Genomic DNA, 10640 nt, shown 5'->3' on the forward strand with positions numbered 1-10640 from the left:
AGGTGTAAGTCAACTACCCTGGCCAGCAAGATCTCCGGATCTGTCCCCCATTGAGCATGTTTGGGACTGGATAAAGCGTCGTCTCACGCGGTCTGCACGTCCAGCACGAACGCTGGTCCAACTGAGGCGGCAGGTGGAAATGGCATGGCAAGCCGTTAAACAGGACTACATCCAACATCTCTACGATCGTCTCCATGGGAGAATAGCAGCCTGCATTGCTGCGAAAGCTGGATATACACTGTACTAGTGCCGACATTGTGCATGCTCTGTTGCCTGTGTCTATGTGCCTCTGGTTCTGTCAGTGTGATCATGTGATGTATCTGACCCCAGGAATGTGTCAATAAAGTTTCCCCTTCCTGGGACAATGAATTCGCGGTGTTCTTATTTCAATTTCCAGGAGTGTATTTTATTTCTGGTCGGGCGATGTATTGTGTACTCACTATGGACAAGCCTTGGACTAGCTCAGTGTTTCAAAGATGGCCATCACACAGCCCTCACCGGTGGATAACTGGCGACACAGTTCATCTGTTGTCACCCAGCACTCAACACAGACGATTCGATGGACAAGCTGGATGTTGTGAGGAGTCGTTACAGTCCGTGGGCTGCCGCTCCCAGTTGCATCAGTGCTTCAATTCAATCTTATTACAGCGAGGGATCAATCGTCCAAAGGTGCTGATGTCCATCACAGAATCTCCTTACACCTTATTCAGTCTTCCTTGAATGCAACTGGGCATTTCACATTCCGCAGTAGGGTACCGCTATCACAGAACGTTATATTATAAACGCATGGCTGTCAGCCACTCTCTTATTGTATTGTATTGCATGTTAACAAGGGGCCTAGAAACGACGGACAGGCTCCGTCCCCGCCGCAGCCGCAGTGGTCCACAACCCTAGGACGACTACCGCAGTCCACTTCAGCCCTCCGCCGCCCGACACAGAACCACTCTTTCAAGGTTATTGTGCGGTTCGGCCCCAGGTGGGGACACCCCCCCCCCCCCCAGGGAACACCAGACGATTGTAATCACTGTGTTTGTGTGGTAGAGTAATGGTGGTGTACGCGTACGTTCACCCAGGACGGTGGGTCACTCGGCTCGTGGGTCGATGAAGAACGCAGCAAATTGCGCGTCCACATGTGAACTGCAGGGCACTTGAACATCGACGATTCGAACGCACATTGCGGTCCATGGATTCCGTTCCCGGGCCACGTCTGGCTGAGGGTCGGCATTACCTTATAGCCGTCCGCCACACATCGTCAGATGGCTTGCGGAGTATGGATGTAGATGTATATGTACGTGGAAAACTAGTTTGCGCAGCAATAGCCGACACAGTCTAGCTGAGGCGGAATACGGGGAACCAGCTCGCATTCGCCGAGGCAGACGGAAAACCGTCTAAAAACCATCCATGTACTGGCCAGCTCACCGGACTTCGACAGAAGTCCGCCGGGCGAATTCGCGCATGCGAGCAGGCGCTCGCCGGCCGATGTGGCCGAGCTGTTTTAGGCGCTTCAGTCCGGTACCTTGCGACTGATACGGTCGCGGGTTCGAATCCTACCTCGGGCATGGATGTGTGTGATGTCCTTAGATTGGTTAGATTTAAGTAGTTCTAAGTTCTAGGGGACTGATGACCTCCGATGTTAAGTCCCATAGTGCTCTGAGACATCTGAACCATTTTGAAGCAGGCTCTTCTTCCCGCTCCGGAAAGCCGTGCGTTAGGCTGCACGGCTAACCGGTCGGGCAGCGATTCTTTTAACTTTTCGTTGCAGCGTGCCGTCACTGGAGTGGACCGTAGAAGGAGGTTTGAGGAAGTGCGCCAGATTCATGACTGATAAATTACTAGGCATGTCATCACTTATCAAAGATTTCGAAAAACCTGAACGTCTGGGTGAAATTGAATTATTTTCGCTGACGCATACCCTCTGTCGACTGTAAGTTAGTCGATGTTTATTAACGCGCGTAGAATTAAAGAAGTAGGCAAGAGATATAAAGGGCAGTCAAACGAAAACAAGACATATGGAAAAAAGGACCGTTTATTATTTCAAAAGTAATCAAAATGTTTAAAATGGCTCTGAGCACTACGGGACTTAACTTCTAAGGTCATCAGTCCCCTAGAACGTAGAACTACTTAAACTTAAATAACCTAAGGACATCACACACATCCATGCCCGAGGCAGGATTCGAACCTGCGACCATAGCGGTCACGTGGCTCCAGACTGTAGCGCCTAGAACCGCTCGGCCACTCCGGCCGGCTGAAAAGTAATCACCGTAACTGTTAATACATTTATCCCTCTGGAACCGGACGCCACAGCCATTATGAAAAAATGTTTGCGGTTCCTACGGAAACTCTATTGTACTTAGGTGCGCACCTCTTCCTCAGAAGCTAATAAAAGGCCACGAAAGTCTATCTTCAAGGCTAAAAAGTACGGAAATCGCATAAGGAGGGATTGGGATTTTATGGGAGATGTGTAAGGGCTTCCCGGAAAAACTTCTGCAGCGCTGTCAAACAGCCTTGGCAACATGTGAGCGGGAATTAAACTGCAACAAATGACAGCGTCCGTCAACAGTTCTGGGCATCTGCACTATGCTGCAGAAGTGTTCCATAAGAAACCAAACGTATCAATCAAGTTATCTGTGCCAATATATCTTATAGTTACGTTTCCCACAACTGTATTTAGAATAAGATTGAAACATATTTAGTTTGAAACTGTCATTCGGGCTCAGGTTTAAATGTTCCTAAATCTTCTAGAAGGCGTCATCTTTAGCCTTTCCTTTTGCGTGTGCCGCGAATCGTTGCATTCAAGTCAGCTGATAGTCCCGTATTTCTTACCTTCCAGCTTTCTGCGTAAATAGTATACAAACAATTTCTCAGTTCACTTAATTCTTCCGTTAGACTCTGAATTCTGTCATCTGCAGCGTTCATTGTGGTTTCCTTATATTGAGGCACAGCGTTACACATCTTTATTGAAGCTAATACTTTTTACCACAACGAGGACATGAAAACACACTGAAATGTTTTCTAATATTTCTGAATGACCTTTAGTTCAGTAGTATCTCTGCAGTCAAATTAAAGTTGAAAACAAGTTCAACCGCCATTTGTAGTCCTAGAAAATGCTTAGCAAATGGACCCACGCCATTTATGAGTGCAGACCATCTCATTTCCATAGCCCTTGAAGGGATGATCCTACTTTCTTTTAAAGCTTTTCATCATCGACTAGAGTGAAAAGAATTATATGTTTTCGAAACAATTTAGAAAAAAGTGACTTCATGTGTGCTATTTTCCGCAGCGTGGACCCCACAAAGGTTTAGTGATTCAGCACCACAAGGCGAAAAAATCCAACGAATTTTCTTGAAGTATACCTCTTGACAGTTGCCACCCATGTTGCTCCAGTGGTCATAATCCCGGCCACGACAGGCAAAGCTGTGAATCATAACATTTCACCTCATCGCAAATCATTTTAGCGATCAAAAACTCTAAGACGCTCTAAACGTCACCATTTCTATGACCTGCGACTAATTTGCAACTATATCTCAAAGATAAAACTCTTTGCGCGCGAAAAAGAATCGCTTCGATTACCTTGGGTCAATACTGCTCTTCTATTACAATGATTCGATCTAACGGATTTTTTGTGACAGAACTACTATTTAGCGAACTTTCTGATTTCAAGTACGATGTTTTGGTATCAGCACTGCTTTCACTGTCGCTCACTTTTTGCTGTAGCTTGTTCCAGTCTCTTGACAATCCCCAGCTGCATCTTGGAGCCGAATCAGACTTGAAAAGATCCGGCAAGCAAAGCAGTACAGAGCTTGCTTTTCATTGCTCCAAACAAGCCAGTCTCTTTTTCAAATTTCCCCATTTTTCAAAGAGGGCTCAAACACGTTTGTAACGAAAGGTTGATTGCTTTTCGGTCCAGCAGCAGTCTTTTCTGTATTTACTCAGGTCCTCTCATAACAGCTTCTTCTACCTCTAAAATGATGATGCGCTTTTTCTCACTCCACACACCCATATTGAAACTAAAAGCTTCTCATTCCCTTTGATCTAGCCATTAAAACATGTTCAGTTTCTAGAACGACATTATCACTTTGCTGTGTGTGTGTGTTTTCGTCCTCAACACAAATCCCTTACTGTCGCCTCTCTCTTGGTCGACGTGGTCCCATCTCTGCACCGCCGATGCCATAAATGCTTCGGAAGAACGTCTCTTCCTGCACATCAAGATAGACAAAATTTTGAATATGGAGCTAATTTTTGCGCAGATGTTTGTTTTTAAATACTTATACCGCAACAATCTTAGTCAGTTGTAAGTGGAACTGTCTAAGTAACGACGTACCTCTTCTTTGGACGTTCTGATCCTGCTCACTATCAGTGTCTCCCCCGACACTGCTAGATTATGGATTGGCAAAATGGGTCAACAATCACTGCCCCTTTCACTTAGCATTGTCTTTTTCAGCCTTACGCTTGCATTTTCGATAACCTGATGAAGCAACGCAAGAATTTATCTTACTCGATTCATTCGTTTCCATTATAACAAAACTCTTAAGGCTGTGCGATGCAACGATATAAAAACGTACGTTCACACGCAACCAAAAAATAACGAAGAGCATGAAACAGGCTATTCAGCTTGACTGTTTCTGAACCCTGCTTATGAGCAACGACAAGCCACAACACAAGAGAAACTGTAACAAAACGTACTTTTGCATGCCCACACTAGCACGAGATTGGTCTTATGACCTCGGCTTGTCAAAACTCGCTTTCGATCGCTGGACCTCTACAATAGCTCAGACACTGAAGTGACAGAAGTGATGGAATACCACCTGATATCGTGTGGGGTCTCCTTTTGCCCGGTCTAGTGCAGCAACCCGGCGTAGAATGGACTCAACAAGTCGCTGGAAATCCCGTACGGAAGTACTGAACCATGCTATAACCGTCCTTACTAGCAAAAGTATTGCAGGTGCAGGAATTTCAGCACGAAATGACCTCCCGATTACGTCCCATTAATGTTTGATGGGATCCATGTCGGGCGATCTGGGTGGCTACGTCATTCGCTCGATCTGTCCAAATCGCGAACAAATGTGGCATGTTGACATTTTTGTTGAGGAACATGAAGTCCATGAATGCAGATGATCTCCAAGTACCCGAACATAATCATTTCCTGTCAATGACCAGTTCAGCTGGACCACAGGCCCCACTCCATTTAATGTAAACGCATCCCTCAACATTATGGAGCCTTATTGACAACCTGGGTCCATGGCGTCGTTGGGTCTGCACCACACTCGAACCCTACCATTATTATTTTATTTATTTATCTTATGGAAATACACATGCAATTTACATCTATATTTACACAATACAAAAGAAATATTTATACGTAACAAAAGGAATGTACAAGAGTTATGGTCTCTAATTATTTCACATATCATGAGAGTCTATCCAATCCAGCGCTGTTGGCGAGGCGTTGATTATGTCGTTCCAGCCTCCACTAAAACATCTATTGGAACACTCCTCTACAATATGTTCAACAGACTGTTCTGCTGCTCCACAGTCGCACATCTGGGGGTCTGAGAGCCCCAATTAGTACGTGAAGGACTTAGTTCTTCCATGTCCACATCGGATTCTGTTGAGCACACTCCAGGTTCTTCTAGGTGGTTGGAAGCCTGATATGCATGTAGGGTCTTCGAGGCCACAGAGAAGTATGCTGGTGTCGTTTTCTCATTTCTCCTTCCACACATCTTCAATCTTGAATGGTTCTTGTTCTCGAGCTGTCCAGAATGGTTTTCTTGATTTGAGACGCGTGCAGGATGGATTGAGCAGTATTTCCTGGGCGGGTAGCCTTTGGGAAGCTTTTCGTTATTAATCTTTTCCCGTTCGCGAGCCGCTGCTTCTTGTCGTCTCGAATGTGGTGGGGCGATGTTACTGAGAGCAGACAGCCAAGATAGTGGGGTTGATCTCAGGGCGCCCGTTACAACTCTCATGGTGTCATTCAGCTGAGTGCCAACCTTACTGGCATGCACACTCCAGTACAAGACTGGTGCGCAGTATTCAGCCACGGGGTATACGAGAGATAAGGCGCTGAACGGAGAGTGTCGGCTTGTGCACCCGAGGAAGTTCCAGTTAGTTTCCGGATAATGTTGTTCCTCGTCTTTAACTCTTCTGCTAGTGGTATGAGGTGAGTCCTGTACGTAAGTGATCGGTCCAGTGTGATTCCAAGATACTTAGGAAGAGAGTTTTTTTTAAACTGATTTGTTACGTAAGGGGACGTTTAGTGGCTACTTTGCTAATCGGTTGTTGAGGTGGAAAGCTGTCTCTTCAGTTTTTGTAGGTTTAGGGCACAATCTCCAATTTCTGTAGTAGTCACCGACTACTCTAAAGTCTTATGAGAGCACATTTTCTCCCTCCTCTTGGTGCTTGCTTTGATACGCAATGGCGGTATCGTCAGCGTAGCAGAACTTCATAGATGTAGTTTCTGGCATGTCACTTATATACAGGTTGAACAATAATGGGGCCAGGACAGATCCCTGTGGTAGGCCGTTCTTAAGTTAATGTGACTTGCTCGTTTTGTCATGAAGACAGACTCAGAAATATCGGTTTTACAGCATGCTGGATAGCGACGTGTAGACAACCTCCGGGCAACGGACTGCAAGACGAGGACGGCTAAAAGTCTACACAAATGGAGGCCGAACTAGATCTCGTATCTCTCACAGCCAGAGTGACATGCAACGACCCCACAACGGCACTTTTAAGAGCCAAACATCAACAAAAGCTATAGGACCGTGTGTACGACTCTTACATCTTAACATAGAAGGAATATCACGAGATAAATGCGACTATTTGAGCAAAATAGCGATAGAAAACGAGCCCTACCAAGAGGTCTTACAGTTAAAATAGAGACTTATCTGACCAGGCCACTGGCGTCTAGTGTCCAAACTATATGGTCACAAGAGGCCAGGGGAAGCGTTGCAAGCGATGTCGTGCTGTTAGCAAGAGCACTCGCGTCGGTTGTCTGCTGCCGAATCCCATCAACGCCAAATTTCGCCGCACTGTCCTAATGGATACATTGGTTGTCCATCCCACATTGACATCTGCACTTACTTGATGCAGCGTTGCTTGTCTATTAGCAGTGGCAACTGTAAGCAAACGCCGCTGCACTCGGTCGTTAAGTGAAGACAGTGGTGAGAGGTAATGCCTGAAATTTGATATCATCGGCACACCCTTCACATTGTGGATTTCCGAATATTGAATTCCCGAACGATTTCCGAAATTTAATGTCCCATGCGTGTAGCTCCAGCTATCATTCCGCATACAAACTTTGGTAATTCGCGTCATGCGGGCATAAACACGTCTGAAACCTTTTTACATGAATCACGTGAGTACAAATGAGAGCTCCACCAATGCACTACTCTTTTATATGTTTTGTACTAGCGCCGTCTGTATATGTGCATACCGCTATTCATGACTTTTGTCACCTCATTGTGGTAGAAGCCCGCCGACAGCAGATCAGATGCCTAGCCGCCTTCTCAAGTAAAAAAAAGTGGAAGTGTAATCTGTTTTAAACTTACAGAAACGTAAACATTTTTGTCTACCATCCGAACTGATGCTCTAAAACGCGAAAATAATTTTGAAATGACGAAAAGATGAAAGCATCAAAAATAAAAGTTATAGATGTCAATTAACTGGAAGTTTCATTTATTTAACTTTTTTTATGGAGGGTAAATTACAATTTACCCAACACAAACATCGTTTTAAGACAGTAGATTATTTTTAAACAAATGTGCATCAATCACTATCATTATTATCACGTGAAACTAATCAAAAGAAGTTTTTAACTTGTCAAAACGAGGGCCGCAGCTCAGTCAATATGTGAATCCAGAACCTGATAAGGGGCGTAAAATTTAAAGTTCGTACATTAATACTCGTACATATTACGTAACGTAAGAGGTTAGGCTGAAAAGTAATCCAAACATGCTTGTACAACGCGGAATATATGACGTTGAGAAACGCACCAGGTGGTAAGTGGAGGTTTAAGCTCTCCCCTATAGGTATGTTCAGTTTGAATGCGTCGCGTTAATCCAGTGTATTTTGAGTAGAGGAAGTAAGGAGACGTGTTCCAGCGCTGCGTCAACGAGAGGTAAACTGCGTGCTGTTATCGAATTTTTAACTGCTGAAAAGGTGCCTTCTGGAGAGAGTCACCGCCGTGTAAAGGCTGTTTATCGTACCATTGCTGCTGGTGGGTCTACTGTAATTCGATGGGTAATAAAATTTCGTGGTTGCGAGCCTGGAAATACATAGTCACTGATGAAACGCGCAGCGGATGTCCAATCACTGCCGCAGCTGATAAACATGATCGATATTTTTATTCATAATAACCGGCGAAGATCTTTTCGCATATCCGACGTCACGTTTGTCGTGTTAGAGGCAGTCTGACCCCAGTAATCTTGCAACAAGACAATGGCGAGCCGCTCACATCACGCGCAGCTGAAGAGGGTCTGCGAAAATTGAAGTCTGAACCGATTCCACACCCTCCTTACTCAGCCGAATAATGCCTTGCGATTTTCATTGTTTTCCTCTACTCAAGAGAGACTTCAAGAGTAAACATTATACGTCGTACGATGAGGGCAAGGTAGCTGTCAAGTCCTCGATTCGAGAAATGTGGGAAGATTCTTTCAGTGACGTCAGACGCTTTGGTAGAAGCTACGGCTATGTTGAAACGTAAATACATAATTGATAGGCTTAAGAATTGTGCTTCTTGGCCGGCCGGGAGGGCGGAGCTGTTCTAGGCGCTACAATCTGGAACCGCGCGACCGCTACGGTCGCAGGTTCGAATCCTGCCTCGGGCGTGGATGTGTGTGATGTCCTTAGGTTAGTTAGGTTTATGTAGTTCTAAGTTCTATAGGACTGATGACCTCAGAAGTTAAGTACCATAGTGCTCAGAGTCATTTGAACCATTTTTTGTGCTTCTTGCCCTATTTTACTAAATCCTTTTGTTCGTGTTGTACAAGCACGTGCGCTTTATTTTTCAGCCTACCCTCGTACATATTCGATATGACTAGATATAAAATTATTTGATAATTAAAATATTGTTCTTAGTTTGATTAAAACTTTTTCATGTACTTCAATTAAAACCTGCTATCGATTAGTAGTAGCTGAAGGTAACTAAAATTCGTTCATAAATATTACAACAGTTGCACGTATGTAGTAATAATGTTTTTGCTCTACAGTGATATGTTGGTTGTGCCTTACGTGCAAAACCGTAGCATTTTGCCTTTACTTAGCCACTAGTTACGTATGTATATGTTTCTTTTCTAAAACAGTACCACAGGTTCGGTGAAAGCTTCCAGGACTCAGACCGTATGTTCAAAATCATTTAAAACCTGATTTGGATTCTGTTTAGTTAGACACCCGCGTGGGCAGGCCACTTTCGGGAGCCCTGGTCCGGCCTGCATTTAACCCTATTACCCCCTCCCCCCCCCCAAAAAAAAAAAAAAAACTTAACACTGGTTCTTCTCCCGCCCCTCTCCCGCCTCCCCAGGAAGCTCCCGAACACCCTCAAGAGCAGGACAAATCCAGGGAAATCCTGATGTATCGCAAGGATATACATTACCAACTTAATGAAGGAGAAAAGAAAAAGTGAACCAGTAGTTTCTGACTGGCCCTCGTAGATATTTTCTCCAAATCGTCTTAATGTCACAGCTGTGGTCTAACCTCAGTCCCCTGCAGCACGCCTGATATTACCTTCGACTGTGACGAACATTCGCCACACACGACGAAATACCAGATTGTATTATGCATGAAGTCTTATAGAGATTCATATATTTGACTACCTTTTCGTATGTTATGGTTCAGCAGTGCACTATACAGAATGTTTCCGTAAGAGCGTACAAAAATTTAACGGGGCATAGAGGATGCTCCACTGAACAATTTGAGGAAGGAGACCTGGAGTCGGGGCAGCCAGCTTAAGGAGATAATAGGAGTAGAATCACGTTACTGTGTTCTATTTTATTTACATTAGTTGACTGGAAATACCATCACTGACACAACGAACGTACCATTTCTAGTGCACCTATATATTTAAAATGTGCTGAAACTGACGCCCATCTTAGCTGTGCGGTATAAGGCGCTGCAGTCATGGACTGTGCGGCTGGTCCCGGCGGAGGTTCGAGTCCACCCTCGGGCATGGGTGTGTGTGTGTGTTTGTCCTTAGGATAATTTAGGTTAAGTAGTGTGTAAGCTTAGGGACTGATGACCTTAGCAGTTAACTCCCATAACATTTCACACACATTTGAACTGACGGTCATCAACCTCAATGCAAGCATGACATCTGACGCATCGAATCACATCACAGGCAGCTACATTTCTGCAACTAATTCCATCTCGACATCCACTGGGGTCTCACACACATCTGAATTTAGATATCCCGATAGGAAATAATCAAGAGGATTCAAGTAAGGTGACCTCTCAGGCTGTGGAATAGGAGCTCCCCTTCCAATCCACCGACCAAGAAATACTGTACCAGTACTGCCCCATCGTACTGTACTGTACGTCTCTGAATAGCACTGAGTAGTGAATGGCTCTGGCGATGATTCGCAGCCGCGCGGAGTGGCCGCGAGGAGAGGCGTCATGTTACGGACTGCGCGGCCCCTCCCACCGGAGGT

At 45.0% G+C, this 10640-nt stretch overlaps 1 non-coding gene across 1 annotated transcript; it reads left to right on the forward strand.

Moving 5' to 3' along the window:
* Nucleotides 1-1066: 1066 nt before the first annotated feature.
* LOC124620772 lies at nt 1067-1221 on the forward strand. The gene has a single exon (XR_006980312.1). It is a non-coding gene; the product is annotated as a 5.8S ribosomal RNA (ribosomal RNA).
* The last annotated feature ends 9419 nt before the right edge of the window (nt 1222-10640 follow it).

Source organism: Schistocerca americana, chromosome 6 (genome assembly GCF_021461395.2).
Source record: "Schistocerca americana isolate TAMUIC-IGC-003095 chromosome 6, iqSchAmer2.1, whole genome shotgun sequence".
Classification (NCBI taxonomy): Eukaryota; Metazoa; Arthropoda; class Insecta; order Orthoptera; family Acrididae; genus Schistocerca; species Schistocerca americana.